Source organism: Bubalus bubalis, chromosome 17, assembly GCF_019923935.1.
Source record: "Bubalus bubalis isolate 160015118507 breed Murrah chromosome 17, NDDB_SH_1, whole genome shotgun sequence".
Lineage (NCBI taxonomy): Eukaryota > Metazoa > Chordata > Mammalia > Artiodactyla > Bovidae > Bubalus > Bubalus bubalis.
The window spans coordinates 11974289-11990727 of record NC_059173.1 but is presented as its reverse complement, the minus strand read 5'-3'; the positions used below and the strand labels follow the sequence as shown (position 1 = coordinate 11990727).

General features: G+C 50.5%; 1 protein-coding gene across 6 annotated transcripts in view; it reads left to right on the top strand.

Annotated features, from left to right (window-relative positions):
• RBM19 (RNA binding motif protein 19) overlaps positions 1-16439 on the top strand; it is a 121387-nt gene that overhangs the window by 37649 nt on the left and 67299 nt on the right. The window lies entirely within an intron of this gene.

Genomic DNA, 16439 nt, shown 5'->3' with positions numbered 1-16439 from the left:
CAAGTCACCCTTTGGTTTAAGCAGGCAGTCCACTGCTGTCTCTGCACATGTGAATCACCTGGTGACTTTGATAAACACACCTTTGCTCAGACTCCACCCCCAGAAAGTTACATTCCTTTCCTTGGGGGTGGAGCCCAGACATTGGTCTTGGGATCAGAGCGCCCCAGGGGATTCCGATATCCTGCTGGGGTTGGGGACCCCTGGTCTACATTGCTGTCTGTAGAAATCCCCTTTTGAAATAAGGGGAGATCGTGTACCTATATTATGTAGTCCATTGCCAGCTGCTAACACAGGAATCAAAACTCAGAGGTCTCTCAGAGGCCAGGCAGGAAACAGCCTGGGAGAGCTGGCAGGTGGGAACTGACGGGCTGGAGGCCAGCGGAAATCTAGGTGTCTCAGGTGCTTCTCTTAGGTTTAGAGAAACTGGCAATCTGGATCCTTGGGGAGAATAAGTTGGCAACTAAAAACGCACTTTCTAAAAACAGTGCGTGTGGGACAAAGTCTATACGTGGGCCAGATAGAGCCCGGGGCCACAGGTTTGCAGCCCTGTGCTGGAACATTGCACCAGTTGGTTCAGGTAAGTTAGCTACCACCCAGTACCAAGCCCTGGATGAAGTGTCTTTAGGGAAAGGGCCTAAGGGGGAAACGTTTAAAGCAAGCACGCTGTCCAGGTGTGTGCCATGCAGCACAGCGAAGAAGCCACTAAGCTCTCAGAACCTAAGGGCAGGTGGTGTTGGCCCCAGCCTAGCAGACCATGGAAGCCTGGCTGCAAACTTAGAGTGTTCTGGGAACCTGTAGCTCCTTGGCCTGCATGTGGGGGGTGGGGTGGGGGGCATTGAGGATTCTGTGTATTAGACCTTGTTTGTTGATCCCGCGTTTGTCCAGTTCTGGCACAAGGATCGGGAGAGCTAAGTCCCCGTTAGGGTTACCCATTAGCTTCTTGCCAGGTAAGCTGTGGATGGAAGATAGAAGTCCTAGATTTTGGAGACTAGAAAGGATGTATCATCATTGTGTGAAATCTAATCTCTTTGCTCTTAGTGGTTTAAAGAATGGGAAGCCACTTGAGGGATTTCCTTTAAAAACTCCTGTCCTCCTTCCCACGATCTAAATCACACAGTGGCGTGCCCTTCGTTACCAGACGTGGTCAGCACGGTGCCAATGCAAAGATGCTGGCCCTGTCGGTTTCTGAGTAGTAGGGTCTTAGTTATAATTTCTGGTAAGGTGGAGTCACAATGCAGGCACTGGTTTCCATCTCCCGGTATCTGGGGAGACAAGGCAAGAAGAGTGAGCTTGCCATCCCAAGAAGGTACGTACCCTGAGCCTCTCGTGGCTGCTGGTTTCAATGAGCTCCTGCTTTTTGAGAAGTCCAGTTTAAAGAACTGCCAGATCAAACCAGGATTGTACATGTGGATCGAGAATCGCATCTCGCCGAAATGACAGCTTCTCTTGGTTTTGCAGTCTGAGAAGTGACACTGATCCAGGGAAACAAAAGACCGAGATGGAGAAGGAAAAGTGCTGTCTGGTCTCGCGTTTTATGTTTGTTTTGAGAAGACAGGAAATTAGTGTCCCTCCCCGAACATCATTACGCGTGGCATCTCTTCTTCCTGCCATTCCCGGCAGTAGTTTTCATCAGCCCCTGAAAACCCAGAGCCTTCTTGGAGCCTGGCTTTGTTGTGTGTCCCGGCCGGGAGTTTGAGACCATTCCGAGCATGGGCAGCAGGGGTCGCTGTGAGTCTTCTCAGAGAGACAAGCTGGGCCTGGAAACCAGACCCAGTTTCAGACAAAGCCAGCAGCCCACAAGGGTCAGAGGCAGGGGAAGATGTCAAGGTTCAGGGGAACCAGTCCAGTCCATTTTGATGGGCAAGTTTTGTGGGCTTATCCTACCAGGTGTGACCACAGCTCACTGCATGTTGGGCCCCGCACCATGCTTTCCTGTGCTGTGTCTTGTTTTTTAAGCAGCAGAGCAGCGCTGCAAAGGAGGGGTGCTGTTATCCCTTCTGTACCCAGAGGGACACTGGAGACCTGGAGAGATGAGGTTTCTAGCCCAGGACCACACGGTTGAGCTGGAAGTGGGGTGTCCTTGGTCTGACCCAGAGCCCTGGCTTGGAACTGCTCCTCTCTGGGCCTTGAACCGTGAACTGCACCTCCTTAATCCTTCTCTTGGGTCTTGAAGAAGTTACCGTCCCCCAGATCATTTTAGTAGAACTGCCATGCCGCGAGGGTGTGTCGTTTGTGCCAGGCACTGCGCTAGTTGCTGGGCACAGAGCCGTGTCAGGAGAGACGGGCCCCTGTTCACGAAGGACCAGGGAAGAAAGTGACAGTGACACACAGTGACAGCCTCGGGGCGCCAGCCGGGGCGCAGGGCCGCGGCAGGGCGTGGCCTGGCTCTCGAGACCGCCTGCTGAGAGGCAGCAGCTCCCCCCCGGGGGGACCCTGCCCGTGAGCTGGGGGCAGCAGCTTCTCGGCTGAGGCAGTGTTGGCCTGGGCCTTCCTGGAGACCCCCAGCCTTCCATCTGGGCTTCGCTGCACCACCCCAGCCTCTGAAACCCAGCCTGATGGGTGCCCAAAGACCCTGCAGATCCACGCCTCCGCAGGATTGTCCTCTGGGCCAATTCAAGGCTCGCCCTTTAGAAAACTCAGGGAGGTGGGACCTCCCTGGTGGTTCAGGGGTTAGGACTCCCCCTTCCAGTGCAGAGGGGTGTGGTTCAATCAGGGAGCTGAGAGGCCAGGTGCCTCAAGGCCTAAAAACCAGAAGATAGACAGCAGAAGCAACATTGTAACAAGGTCAATAGAGAGTTTAAAAATGGTTCACATCAAAAAAAAAAAAAAGTAGAAAGTAAATGGAGTAGCACTTCCCAGGTCCCTCCCTGTTGCCCCCTTTCTAGACCTCAGTTTCCGCAGGCATGAAATAGCAGTCCTCATACTGCTGGTAACGTGTGCTGTGCATTGCGATAACGATGCCACAGGAATAACACTAGCGTCTATCCCGATCCCGAAGCAGACTTTGGGAGCCCGACCTCTGCGCCAGGCACCGCAGAGTGCTTGTCATCACTGTCTCCAGTGAAGAAACCAGCTCTGGAGCCCAGAGTCCTACCACTGGGTCGTCAAGACCGCTCGGGCTGGCACCCGGCTCCCTCACCACGTGGCTGCCTCAAGGGCTGTTAAAAGGATTAAGTGAGATTATGCATGTGGGGCACTTAATACAGCGCCGGGTACGGAGCGGGTAGTTAATCAGTGTTCGCTGTGGTTATTAAACAGCACAAAGCCAGTGGCTTCGGGCTGGGAACCCCGGGCAGGGCTGACTCAAGACAGAGCCTGTGTCTTTGACAGCAGTGCCGAATCCTTGGAAGTTTTCTGGAGTATGTCCATTTTAAAAAACTTTTATTTATTTTATTTTTGACTGTGCCGGGGCTTCATTGCTGCACAGGCGTTTCTCTAATTGTGGAGAGCCAGGGGCTCTTCTCGAGTTGCGGTGCGCGGGCTCCTCGCTGTGGTGACTTCTCTTGTGGAGCATGAGCTCCAGGCCACACGGGCTCAGCAGCTGCGGGTTCTGGGCTCCGCAGCTGCGGGTTCTGGGCTCCAGCACACCAGGTCCATAGTTGTGGCCCATGGGCTTCGTTGCTCTGTGGCGTGTGAGTCGCTCCCGGACCAGGGATCGAACCCCTGTCTCCTGTCAAGCGGGCGTCCCCGCTGCTCTCTGGGTTGGCTCTGGGGTTGGTCTGTGGTTCACTGTGGAGGCCACAGGCCCCTGGTGCATGGATGGTTCCCAGTAAATGTGTGCTGAGCACCTGGATTTAACTGCAAAGCTTTCCTCTGTGGGATCTAATAAAGACAGGGCATGAGACACGGAGAGGTTAAGGAGTTTTCCCAGGGTCACACAGCTCTGCAGTGGCATAGCCGGGTGGCTCTCACTCTAGACGCCTCCTCCCTCACCTGCCCTGAGGTTAGGATGTCAGGTGGCAGAAATGCAGCCACCTCGGGCAGGCTGGGCCTTCGGCCCCAGGCTGCAGATGGATGCTTTTTCATCTGAGCAGGTTTTTTCCCTCCTCAGAGGTGCGAACCACCTGCCAGGGGTGTGAATGGGTGAGCTCACAACAGGTGTCTAGAGGCCTTAATTACTCGGCTTGCATCTCCTGTCCCCAGCACACCTGTTGTGCCCGCTTTGTGGATGGCATCCATCCATCCCCGGCCCCCTCTCCTCCTCATTTCCTCTCACGGTGACCATGACCAGGACCGTGGAGGGAAGGCCGAACACAGCTGGCCTGCCGAGTTCCTCTCTCGTATTCCACCCCCAACCCCCGTCTCCCCTCACCCAAGGGCGGGGTCACTGCCGGTTTAACTCCTGGTGGTCCGCAGTACTTTTCCAGAAGCTTTGAGCCCTGTCATCTGCTCTCCACAGGCTCCCAGGAAGATGCCTGGGGCCACTTCCCCTTCACCAGGAAGAAGCCCTGCAAAAAACAGCTCAGGTCGTTCGAGAGAGCCAGCCTGGACCAGTCCTGAAGGCGGCGGGATGGTGGGGTAGAGAAAACCCTCAGCCAGGTTCTGAAGGGGCGGGGTGAGGAGGGCACAGCTGTCCCCAGGTCCCCCCTCCACCCACCCCTGTCATCTCCTGTCAAGTGCCACCCCCGCAGAGCAACCCTGAAAAGAAGGCTCTGCATCCACTGATCAGACCTGGCCATGCTCGTTCATGGTTTTGTCCACGGCTGCTCTCACCTGCAGCAGCCTCAGAGTTGGGTGGTTATGACCAAGACAAGATCCACAAGGTTATGGAATACTGACAGTCCACCCCTTCATGGGGAAAGTTTGCTGAGCCCCGGACTAAAGGAGATCGTGGGGCCTGCAGGGAGACGGGGCATGCCCTAAGGGGCTTTGTTTCTGTCTTCTAGTTTTAATTATACACAGAAAGTAGTTTTTTCTTCTCCCTCTTATAAAAAAGACAAACGTGACAGGTAATGCTAGAGCCCTGCTGACCCCTCTGAAGACAGGATGTGAGGTCTCAGCTCAAGGAATTGCGGTGTCCATTTCTGCAAACTGCACCCAGGCCATTTTTTCCATCAGAGTATCTCTGCTCCTCCAACTTTGCTGAGTTTTTTTGTTTGTTTGTGTGCTTGCTTTGTTATAGGACCGTTTTTTTATGAGCAGTTTTTGGTTTACAGCCAAATTGAGAGGAAGGTTTAAACGTTTCCCACGTACCCCTGGCTCCACCTATATGTACATGGTCTCCCGAACTAGCAGCATCCCTACCAGAGTGGGACATTTGGACTCTGTGACTGTGTGGTCTGCGGTGTTTTCTCTTTTTTGAATAACAAATGCTCCTGGGAACATTCTTGTGTATGTCGGTAGCCATGTGCCTGTTTTTCTGTAGGGTGTACCCATAGGAGTGCAGTTGCCGGGCCATGGGTGAGCATATGTCAGCTTCAGTAAACATTACTGAGATGCTTTCCAAATCAGTTTTATCAGTTTGCACTTGCAGTTGCCCACTGACCTCGCCAGCACTTGGTAGTGTCTGTCTTTCTCTTTTTAGGCATATCTGGTGCATATATAGTAGCATCATCCCATGATTTTAACTTGTGCTTCCCTGATGGCTAAGGAAATCAAATCCCTTTTCATACTTCTATGGTGATTTGATCATGTTGTTATTCAGTCGCTAAGTCATGTCTGATTCTGTGACCCCGTGGACTGCAGCACGCCAGGCTTCCCTGCCCTTCACCATCTCCCAGAGTTTGCTCACACTCATGTCCATCAACTCGGTGACATCATCCAACCATCTCATCCTCTGCCTCCCTTTTCTCCTGCCTTGAATCTTTCCCAGCATCAGAGTCTTTTCCTGTGAGTTGGCTCTTCACTTCAGGTGGCTAAAGCATTGGAACTCCAGCTTGAATATACCTTTGTGGAATGTCTATTCAAATCTTTTGCCCATTTTTTAAAAATTAGGTTGTCTATCGATTTTTTTAATTAATAATTTTCTTAGTTACTTTTTACATAATTATGCACATTCTGGATTCCAGTCCTTTGGTGGATGTAGGATTGCATGCCCTTCCTCTCCCATTCTGTGGGTAGCTTAGCAGTGTCCCTGGATGAACTGAGTTTCTTAATTTTAAACATTGTCAATTTGTCATTTCTTCCCCTTCTTGGTTAGAACTTTCTGGGTCCTGTTTAAGAAATCGGTGCCTCCTCCAAGCTTATGAAGACAGTCTCCTATGTTTTCCTCTGAAATCTTTGACCCTTCGTAGTTATGCAATCCATCTGGAATTGATTTTTGTGTATGGCGTGAGGTAGAGATCAAGGGACATTTTTCCCCCACATGGATATTCAGTCGGCCCAGCATCATTTATTGCAAAGGCCATTCTTTCCCCTCTGCTCTGCAGTATTGATTTTGTCATAAATCAGGTGACTGCGTATGTGAGGGGCTGTTTCTGGACTCTCTAATCTGTTCCACGGGTCTATTTGTCTCCCCTTTGCCAATACCCCCAGTCTTAATTACTGTGGCTTTGTAATAGCTTGCTCTGCGGTGTCTTTGTTCCTCATGACGGCCTCGGCGGTTCTCGGCCCCCGTGCTCTTCGGGTCTGTGTGTTTTATTCCTCAGCAGCTGGAGGTTCTGAGCAGAGGGAGTGGTGGGATCTGACATATCTGTGAATGATCTTGTAAGGAGACTCGAGAGGTTTCTGTAGTCCCCTCGGCTAGAGGTGACAGTGGCTGGGACCATGTGTCAGCCATGGAAGTGGGGTGCCATATGTGTATGCGGGTGCATTTTCAGAGTCCTGCTGATGGCTTTAATGAGGACTGCGATGCAAACGGGAGTCAAGGATGACCCCTGTATTTAAGTCCTAAGCAACGAACTGGATGGTCTGGGGGCAGGGCGGTCCAAGGGAGGATGAGCCCCACTCCGCACACCCACCGCCTCCTCGCCCATGATCCAGCACACATAACAGGGGCCAGAGAGCGCGGCTCAGTTGGCCTGTCCACTCATGTGCATGTGTTTGGGGGTTCGGGGCCACCCGTTAGCTGCGTGGTGTCAGCTGTAGCAGCGGCATCGCTGTGTCAGTATCCCTCACTGGCATGCTCTCTGCCGTGAGAGGGAGGGCTGTTGACAACAGTCGGGTGTTCGCACAGCCTTTACCAGCAGGCCCTACGGGGGCCTGAAGTGCCTTTGTGCTCACGATTTCATCTGTTCCTCCCCCCGCAAGCCTGGGGAATGGCCGCTGATAAGGCAGATGGCCGTGCGGCCATAAAACCCCAAGCAAGCGGCAGAGTCGGATCCGTGCTCTCAGTCATTCTCTTTCTCTGCTGCCTTTCCCGTTACAGAGTCGGAGACAGAGACACTCCTTGTCCCATGTGCTCATCTCATTTGCTCAGTCGTGTCCGACTCTTTGCGACCCCATGGACTACAGGCCACCAGGCTCCTCTGTCCATGGGATTTCCCAGGGAAGAATACTAGAGTGGGTTACCATTTCCTTCTCCAGGGGATCTTCCCAATCCAGAGATTAAACCCTCATCTCCTGCATTGGCAGGTCGGTTCTTTACCACTGAGCCACCAGGGAAGCCCCCATGTATCCATGTAGCTTGTATCTATTAAGTCCTTATACTATGCCCGTGATTTTCCATGTCCGTGATGCTTGTCAAGGCCAGTCTGCAAATACTTAACATGTGCTCACTGCAAGCTGGGTACTGTGCCCATTTCATTCAAAGAGCCTGCTTCTGTCCCTGGGATCACTACATTCTAAGGACATGATGGGCCCACCTGGGAAGGTGATTACAGTTATGAGGCAGTAACAACAACAACAAAAATACAAAGGTATCTGTTCTTCCACTGAGGGACTGTCCCAGAGACAGAATGCAGGAGTCCTTGCCTGACCTCTTTTTATTTTGAAAGAGATCCAGGGTTCTGAGTGGACTCCACAAACCAGCTGTAGAACACAGCTCAACACCCTTACATGGTCCAATCCCAGAGGTCCCACCCAGCCCAGCCTATGGGGTGACCACATCTCAGCTCCAGCTTTTAATGCAAGGGCCCCATGGTATAGAGGAGAGAGGCATGAACTAACCAGGCTATAACTGATTAGAGGAGACCCCAGGGCAAGACTCTCAGCAGATGTTACTGGGCATCTTATTTCTGCTCAGGGGAAAACCAAGCAAATACATACACCTGTCACCATGGCTAAAAGAACAAAATAAGAGTAATACCAAAAGCCAATGAGGATGCAGAGAAACTGAATCAAACACATTGCTGTTGGGATGTAAAATGGTCCAGCTATCCTGGAAAAGTGTGTGGACAGTTTTAGACAAATGAAACAGACACTTATCACGTGACTCAGCAGCTGCACTCTTGAGCATCTGTACCAGAGAAATGGAAATGTGTGTTCATACAGAAACCTATATGCAAGACTCCCATGGTAGTCCAGTGCTTACGAATTCACACTTTCACTGCCAAGGGCCTGGGTTCAATCCCCGATCAGGGAACTAAAATCCCGCAAGCCACACAGCACCGCCACAAAAGAAAAAAGTTGACACATGTCTAACCACTGATGAGTGGATAAACCAAATGTAATCTGTCTCCACACTGAAATGTTACTCTGCCATAAATAGGAATTAAGTACTGTTGGCTGCTACACCATGGGTGAACCTCAAAAACAATATGTTAAGTGAAAGAAGCCAGACACAGAAGACCCCATATTACACGATTTCATTTATATGCAAAGTCCAGAAGAGGCAAACTGAGAAAGGAAGTAAATTAACGGTGGTTTAGGGATGGGGCTGAGATTGCGGGTGACGGCTAAGGGATGTGAAAGCTGATGAAATTTTCTAAAATGGCTGCGGTGATGGTTGCACAACTCTGAACACACTAAAAGCTGTGGAATTGTACACTTTGGGCAAATTGTGTGATATGTGAATTGCATCTTGATAAGCTGTACTCTTGCCTGGAAAATCCCATGGACAGAGGAGCCTGGTAAGCTGCAGTCCATGGGGTTGCTAAGAGTTGGGCACGACTGAGCGACTTCCCTTTCACTTTTCACTTTCATGCATTGGAGAAGGAAATGGCAGCCCACTCCAGTGTTCTTGCCTGGAGAATTCCAGGGACAGAGGAGCCTAGTGGGCTGCTGTCTGTGGGGTCGCACAGACTCGGACACGACTGAAACGACTTAGCAGCAGTAGCAGCAAGCTGTTGGGAGGAAGGGAAGAAGAGGCACACACAAGTTCATACCTGTTTCATTCATAATGTCCTTCAGTGGGCACGTAGTTAAACTGCGATGCATTTGGATGGTGGAATACGACTCAACAATAAAAAGGAACAAACCAAGAGACCCTGGTGTCCCAGTGGTTAAGAATCTGCCTGCCAAGGCAGGGGACACGAGTTCAACCCTTGGTCCGGGAGGATTCCACATGCTTCTGGGCAACTGTGCCCGAGCTCTAGAGCCCGTGCTCCGCACCAAGGGAAGCCACCACAGTGAGAAGCCCATGCACTGCGGCTAGAGAGTAGCCCCCAGTCCCCACAGCTAGAGGAAGCCTGTGCACAGCAATGGAGACCCAGTGCCGCCAGCGCCCCCAAATTCATTAGTTAGTGAATTTGTTTTTTAAAGAACAGATCGGGCTTCCCTGATAACTCAGTGGTAAAGAATCTGCCTGCTAATACAGGAGACACGGGTTCGATCTCTAGTCCGGGAAGATTGCACATGCTGTGGAGCAACTAAGCCCTTGGCCACAGCTACTGGAGCCCACAAGCCGAAGCTACCGAAGCCTGCGTGCCCTAGAGCTCGTGTTCTGCAGCGGAAGCCACCGCAGTGAGAGGTCCACACACCACAACTCGAGAAAAGCCCATGCAGCATTGAAGACCCAGAGCAGCAAAAACAAATACATAGACTATCGACACAGGCAGCAATCCAGATGGATCTCTAGAGAATTACACTGAGTGGAAAAGCTTATCCCCAGAGGTTACATACTGCCTGATTCCGTTGCTCTAATGTTCTTCAAATGACTGGATGACAGAGGTGGAGAGCAGATGGCTGGTTGCCTGGGATTGGGTAGGCAAGAGGGAAGGATCCTGTGATGGGCCAGCTCTGTGTCTTGTGTGGGCAGACGAGTCTACATGTGATAAAATTGCACAGAAAGGAATATTCACACACATGGATACATGCAAAACTGGTGTTTGGGAGCATTGGGAGCACGGAGTATCGGCCCCTGGACCACCACGGAAGTCCTTTGTGATGTGCTAAGTTGCTCAGTCATGTCTGACTCTCTGCGACCCTGTGGACTGTAGGCCGCCAGGCTCCTCTGTCCATGAGATTCTCCAGGCAAGAAAACATGAGTGGGTGGCCATGCTCTTTTCCAGGGTATCTTCCCAGCCCAAGAATCAAACCCAGGTCTCATGTGTTGTAGGCGGGTTCTTTACCATCTGAGCCACCAGGTTTATGCATAAACTTGGCTGTGGAAAAATAGTAGGCTTAAGTTGTTTGCAGTGTGAGTGAACAGGTTAAGTGTTTTTGCACCCTTTTCGGAGAGCTAGGGAACCAGCAGGTAGGTTCCTTAGGCTCTTGTCCATCTGCAGATCCATCTCCAGGTCGTCAGTCCTGCAGGCTAGGCAGGGAGCCCTGAGGGATCTGGTTGACTTGTGAGCTGTGTGATACTCTCTTCGTTTCAGAGGCCTGCTTTGCAGAAAATCCACGCCAGACTCTGCTTCTGTTTGTTTTTCTAATGACCCTGTTCCGTCTCTGCCAATAATACATCTACTCAGGGGCAGTCTGGAGAAGGCAATGGCACCCCACTCCAGTACTCTTGCCTGGAAAATCCCACGGATGGAGGAGCCTGGTAGGCTGCAGTCCATGGGGTCGCTAAGAGTCGGACACGACTGAGCGACTTCCCTTTCACTTTTCACTTTCCTGCATTGGAGAAGGAAATGGCAACCCACTCCAGTGTTCCTGACTGGAGAATCCCAGGGGCGGGGGAGCCTGGTGGGCTGCCGTCTATGGGGTCGCACAGAGTCGGACACGACTGAGCGACTCAGCAGCAGCAGCAGCAGGGGCGGCCAGAGGCGGTAAAAGTGACTGCAGCACTTGCCCACGAGAGGTACTCGGGCCACCCGGGCTCTCCTTTTCCACACCGTCCTTGCCCCTGGTCATCAGAAGTCAGCCGTGAGCTTGGAAAGGAGCCAGCGTGGTTTTCCAAGTGAGAACGCCCAGCCAGGGAGTCAGGAGAATTCGGGCTCAGCTCCGCCAGCACCCGCTCCATAACCTTGGGCACTTGGTGACTTCTTGGAGAGTCTGTTTATTGAGTGACTCAGTGATGGGGTTGGACGAGACCAGCGGAGCAGAGGGCTTCCTCCTCTTGCAAGCCACCGCAAACCCGTTGGTCGTGGCTGCTGGAGTTCGGTCTCAGAGGATTGTGAGGCTGCCTGGGCTCTGCAGGAAACGGCACTGTAATTGACTAGCGATGTCTGCCACGGACGTGGGCGCGGCATCTGTGATAGGCAAGCGGCTGCAGGTATCCGCGGAGGCATATGGTATTTATCACCCGTTGCTGGAGCTCTTACATTTCCATCTGCTGGACTGAGTGGTAGTGCAGTTCCAAACCCCAGCCTGTGTGAAAGCCTACTTCACTCGCCTCTCTAAAAAAATAAGAACGAGCTGAGAAGTTGAGAGGCTGTTTCTTCCTGTGGTTGTTCTCCACCTTCCTTTGCGATTCTGTAGATCTGGTCTTCCAGCGCAGCCAATATTTCCTATCTCTCCATGCCCAGACTCATTTCAGAGTAGGGTGAGGAAGCCCAGACAGTGGAATGGGGCACCCTGGGGAGAACCACGCGGTTCCGAGGTGGGGGGGCAGGAAGGAGGCTTTGTGCACTGGCTCCCGCCCGCAGCAGCCCGCCCCCAGCAGCCCGCCCCTACCTCCTCGCTGCGCATTCGGTGCCTTTTCAGTTACAAGGTCTCAGCGCTTTGTCTGGGTTTGCAGGAGGGCGGCAGTCGGCTCATTGTTACCTCGGGTAATTGTGCTCTGTGTCTCCTGCACCCTGGCGCTGAATGGCAGCGGGGAGGGAGCCCTAGGAAATCTTGGGACGCCTTAGAGTAAGAGCAGCTTCTGAATCCTCTCCCGTCTCGGAGCTTTCCACGGAAAGGGGGTCCTGCCACACTGCATTTTAGTTAACAAATACCTCTTGGGTTTAGCAGATATTTACAAAGCGTCTCTCACGAGGCAGGGACTGTGCCAGAAACCATCGTGAACTCCCAAAAGGGAAGGGACTATCTTGGTTTAGGGAGAAGTGGATCCAGGGTTCACTCCAGTAGAACCCTCATAGCAGAGGGCAGGTCATACACATGGTTGGTCTGGTGACTCAGCTTCTCTAGGGCTCAGTGTTCATCTCTGTGCATGGGTGTGTGCTAAGTCGCTTCAGTTGTGTCCAACTCTTTTGTGACCCTACTGGCTGTAGCCCACCAGGCTCCTCTGTCCATGGGATTTTCCAGGCAAGAATACTGGAGTGGTTTGCCATGCCCTCCTCCAGGGGATCTTCCTAACCCAGGGATCGAACCCAAATCTCTTGCATTGTCTCCCGCATTGCAGGCGGATTCCTTACTGCTGAGCCACCAGGGAAGTCTGTTCATCTCTGTAGAATGGCAGGATTAACTGCTATTTCCAGTTTGCCATAAGGACAAGGTCAATGCTATTGGTGAAGCACTTGGCCCTTCTCCAATCCAGAGAATGCTGTATCTGGTACCCAGAACTCCCACAGTACACTGGGAGGGCACTGCTTATTCCCAGCCCTCCTCCTAACTAGCCACACGCTCTTAGAAGACTTACCTTATCTCTGTGCTCCTCCCCAAGGATACTCAGAAGTGAGGGAGCTTAACAGCATGAAGGTCTCCAGAAAGGTTTTACATTCTAAAGGAGCATTTTGTAAAATCACGGGCCATAGTCTTGTTTCTCAAACTTGAGAAATATATAAACAGCCCTCCTTTTAAAAGAAAAATGTCATGGCCCTTCCCCCCCACAGCAGTGATGCAAATATTTTTACTGTAATGTTACTTAACTGTGTACAAATGTAAACCCCAGCATCAACCGACGACTTAACATGGTTCTCTTAGGACCATATAACCAAACACATTTTCACATTAAATACAAACAAAATTCAAAATCAGTAACATTCAGATTAACAACATTTTATTTAGTGTGATGGATGATGTTGTTTTGTGGAAACCAAATTCAGAATGTGGGTTTTAATATTAGGAAGATGTTGCCACAGGTCCAGATCTGTAGTCGGTTTCCCTACTTTTCCGTCAGTCGTACTAATGTGGAGGATGCTTGTTTGCATACGTAAGTACGGGCAGGAGGGGAAGGATTTATTTGCCAGTGCAGCATAATCAGACCTCTCTCCTATCAGAATCTCAGCCAGTCATCAGACGTCCCTTTTCAGGCAGCGTCACTCAGTGGTTCTGTAAAGCCATCTCCATCACTTAAAAATAAAAGTTAGCATTATAGCGTCACTGAAAATGTCAATGAATAGGACAGCCAGTTTCTTGTTGACTTGAGGACAGAGAAGTGTTTCATTGTTCCTTCCGGCTAATCGTTTTCTTGTTGCAAGTTGGGGCATGTAAAGATAAGTTCAGCACGAAACAGCATCTGTTCTTACCCCAAGTACTGTCTACCCTGGTACAGGTCTTTTGAGGTTAGCACTCTTGTACCAGGACTCTCCATAGCACTGTTACAATTCACATATGTATGCATATATTAAAAATTACAGAGTGGGATGGGTTGGGAGATTGGGATTGACATATATACATACATATGAAATAGAGAACTATTGAGAACCTGCTGTACAGCACAGGGAACTCTGCTGAACACTGGATGGCGACCTAAAGGGGAAGGAAATCCAAAAAAGAGGGGATAAATGTAAACATATAGCTGGTTCACTTTGCTATACAGTGGAAACGAACACAACATTGTAAAGCAACTATACCCCAATAAAAATTAATTTAAAACAAATTACATTTTTTTGAATACAAAGAGAAGATTTTTTAATTATCCTACAGAAGTAGCTAATCTTGCCCACATCCCTGCCCCTACTATCGTACATGTCCCCAGGTCGAACTGAGAGGCAGCAGACCTTAAAATGAGAAACTCAGTTCTATTAAGTAGGCTCTTACCATAGTACAGATTTCAGGTCCAAGGCACTTGTGGGGTCCACTTAGACCTGTAGATCTTTTTCTCTAGCGAGCCCGCTTACAGTTGAAATGCTACTGTTTTTTTATGCAGTTCGTGCAGAAGTCACTCACTTGGTCATGCAGAGTTCATTGAAGCTTTTGGAGCTCTGTAGCTTGCCCTCCCTGCTCCGAATTTGTTGGGAAAAAATGGGGGCCAAGACAATTGGAGATGTTAAAATTAAAGCAAGAGGCTGCTCAGCGCAGGGGCTGTCAGAGCTGGAGGCTTGTGCCAAACCCATCACCTCCCGTTAGCTTCATAATGCAGAGCGCCTCACACCGTAGCCTGTGGCACTTCCGGCGTTGTGCAGTATTCAGCCTGTACCACTGTCGGTGGCAACCCTGGGAGTCCATCAGGTTGCAGTTTCACTGCTGGCCCCTTCATCACCAGCTGTCAGACTTGAACAAGTCATTTAAATACCCACATCTCAGTGTCTGCATCTGTAGAATGGAGACCATAGTACACACCTGTCAGGGTTATTGAGAGGATTCAGTGAGGGGATAAAAGTGAAAGTGACGTGCTTCCCAAACTGTGTGCCGAGGCTCTTCAGGGTGCCTCAGTGACTTCAGAGATGCACTGTGGGTTTTTCAAGAAAAACACAGCGACATCATCAGTCATGGAGCCCACTGCAGCTTCAGTTGTTTATACCTATTAATGGTTTATGGGCTTCCCTGGTGGCTCAGACAGTTAAGAATCCACCTGCAATGTGAGAGACCTGGGTTTGATCCCCGGGTTGGGAAGATCTCTTAGAGGAGGAAATGGCAACTCACCCCAGTATTCTTGCCTGGAGAATCCCCATGGACAGAGGAGCTTGGCAGGCTACAGTCCATGGGGTCAGAAAGAGTCGGACATGACTGAATGACTAAGCAAAAGGCACATTAATGGTTTAGACTGTTAAGCTATTATAACTTCCTCAGCTTGGTTCAGTTCAGTCACTTAGTTGTGTCTGACTCTTTGTGACCCCATGAACCGCAGCACGCCAGGCTTCCCTGTCCATCACCAATTCCTGGAGTTCGCCCAAACCATGTCCATTAAGTTGGTGATGCCATCCACCCATCTCATCCTCTGGCGTCCCCTTCTCCTCCTGCCCTCAGTCTTTCCCAGCATCAGAGTCTTTTCCAATGAGTCAGCTGTTTGCATCAGGTGGCCAAAGTATTGGAGTTTCAGCTTCAACATCAGTCCTTCCAATGAACACCCAGGACTGATCTCCCTTTGGATGGACTGGTTGGATCTCCTTGCAGTCCAAGGGACTCGCAAGAGTCTTCTCCAACACCACAGTTTAAAAGCATCAATTCTTTGGCATTCAGCTTTCTTTATAGTCCAACTCTCACATCCATACATGACCACTGGAAAAACCATAGCCTTGACTAGACGGACCTTTGTTGACAAAGTAATGTCTCTGCTTTTTAATATGCTATCTAGGCTGGTCATAACTTTCCTTCCAAGGAGTAAATGTCTTTTAATTTCATGGCTGCAGTCACCATCTGCAGTGATTTTGGAGCCCAGAAAAATAAAGTCTGACACTGTTTCCACTGTTGCCCCATCTATTTCCCATGAAGTGATGGGACCGGATGCCATGATCTTCGTTTTCTGAATGTTGAGCTTTAAGCCAACTTTTTCCACTCGCCTCTTTCACTTTCATCAAGAGGCTCTTTAGTTCTTCTTCATTTTCTGCCATAAGGGTGGTGTCATCTGCATATCTGGGGTTATTGATATTTCTCCTGCCAATCTTGATTCCACCTTGTGCTTCATCCAGCCCAGTTTCTCATGATGTACTCTGCATATAAGTTAAATAAGCAGGGTGACAATATACAGCCTTGACGTACTCCTTTTCCTATTTGGAACCAGTCCGTTGTTCCATATGCAGTTCTAATGGTTGCTTCCTGGTCTGCCTACAGGTTTCTCAAGAGGCAGGTCAGGTGGTCTGGGATTCCCATCTCTTTCAGTGCTCAGTCATATCTGACTCTTTGTGACCGTGTGGACTGTAGCCCGCCAGGCTCCTCTGTCCATGGGATTTCCCACGCAAGAATACTGGAGTGGGTTGCCATTTCCTTCTCCAGGGGATCTTCCCAACCCAGGGATCAAACCTGCATCTCCTGTGTCTTCTGCATTGCAGGCAGATTCTTTACCTGTTGAGCCATCAGGGAAGCCCAACCTGTTATAACCAAACTATTAGGAGTGTCTTTTGACCTAGGAATGCCCTGAGAAGATTACTGAAGTGCCAAGGACACCAGGCATGAACCAAGAATGTTTGGGA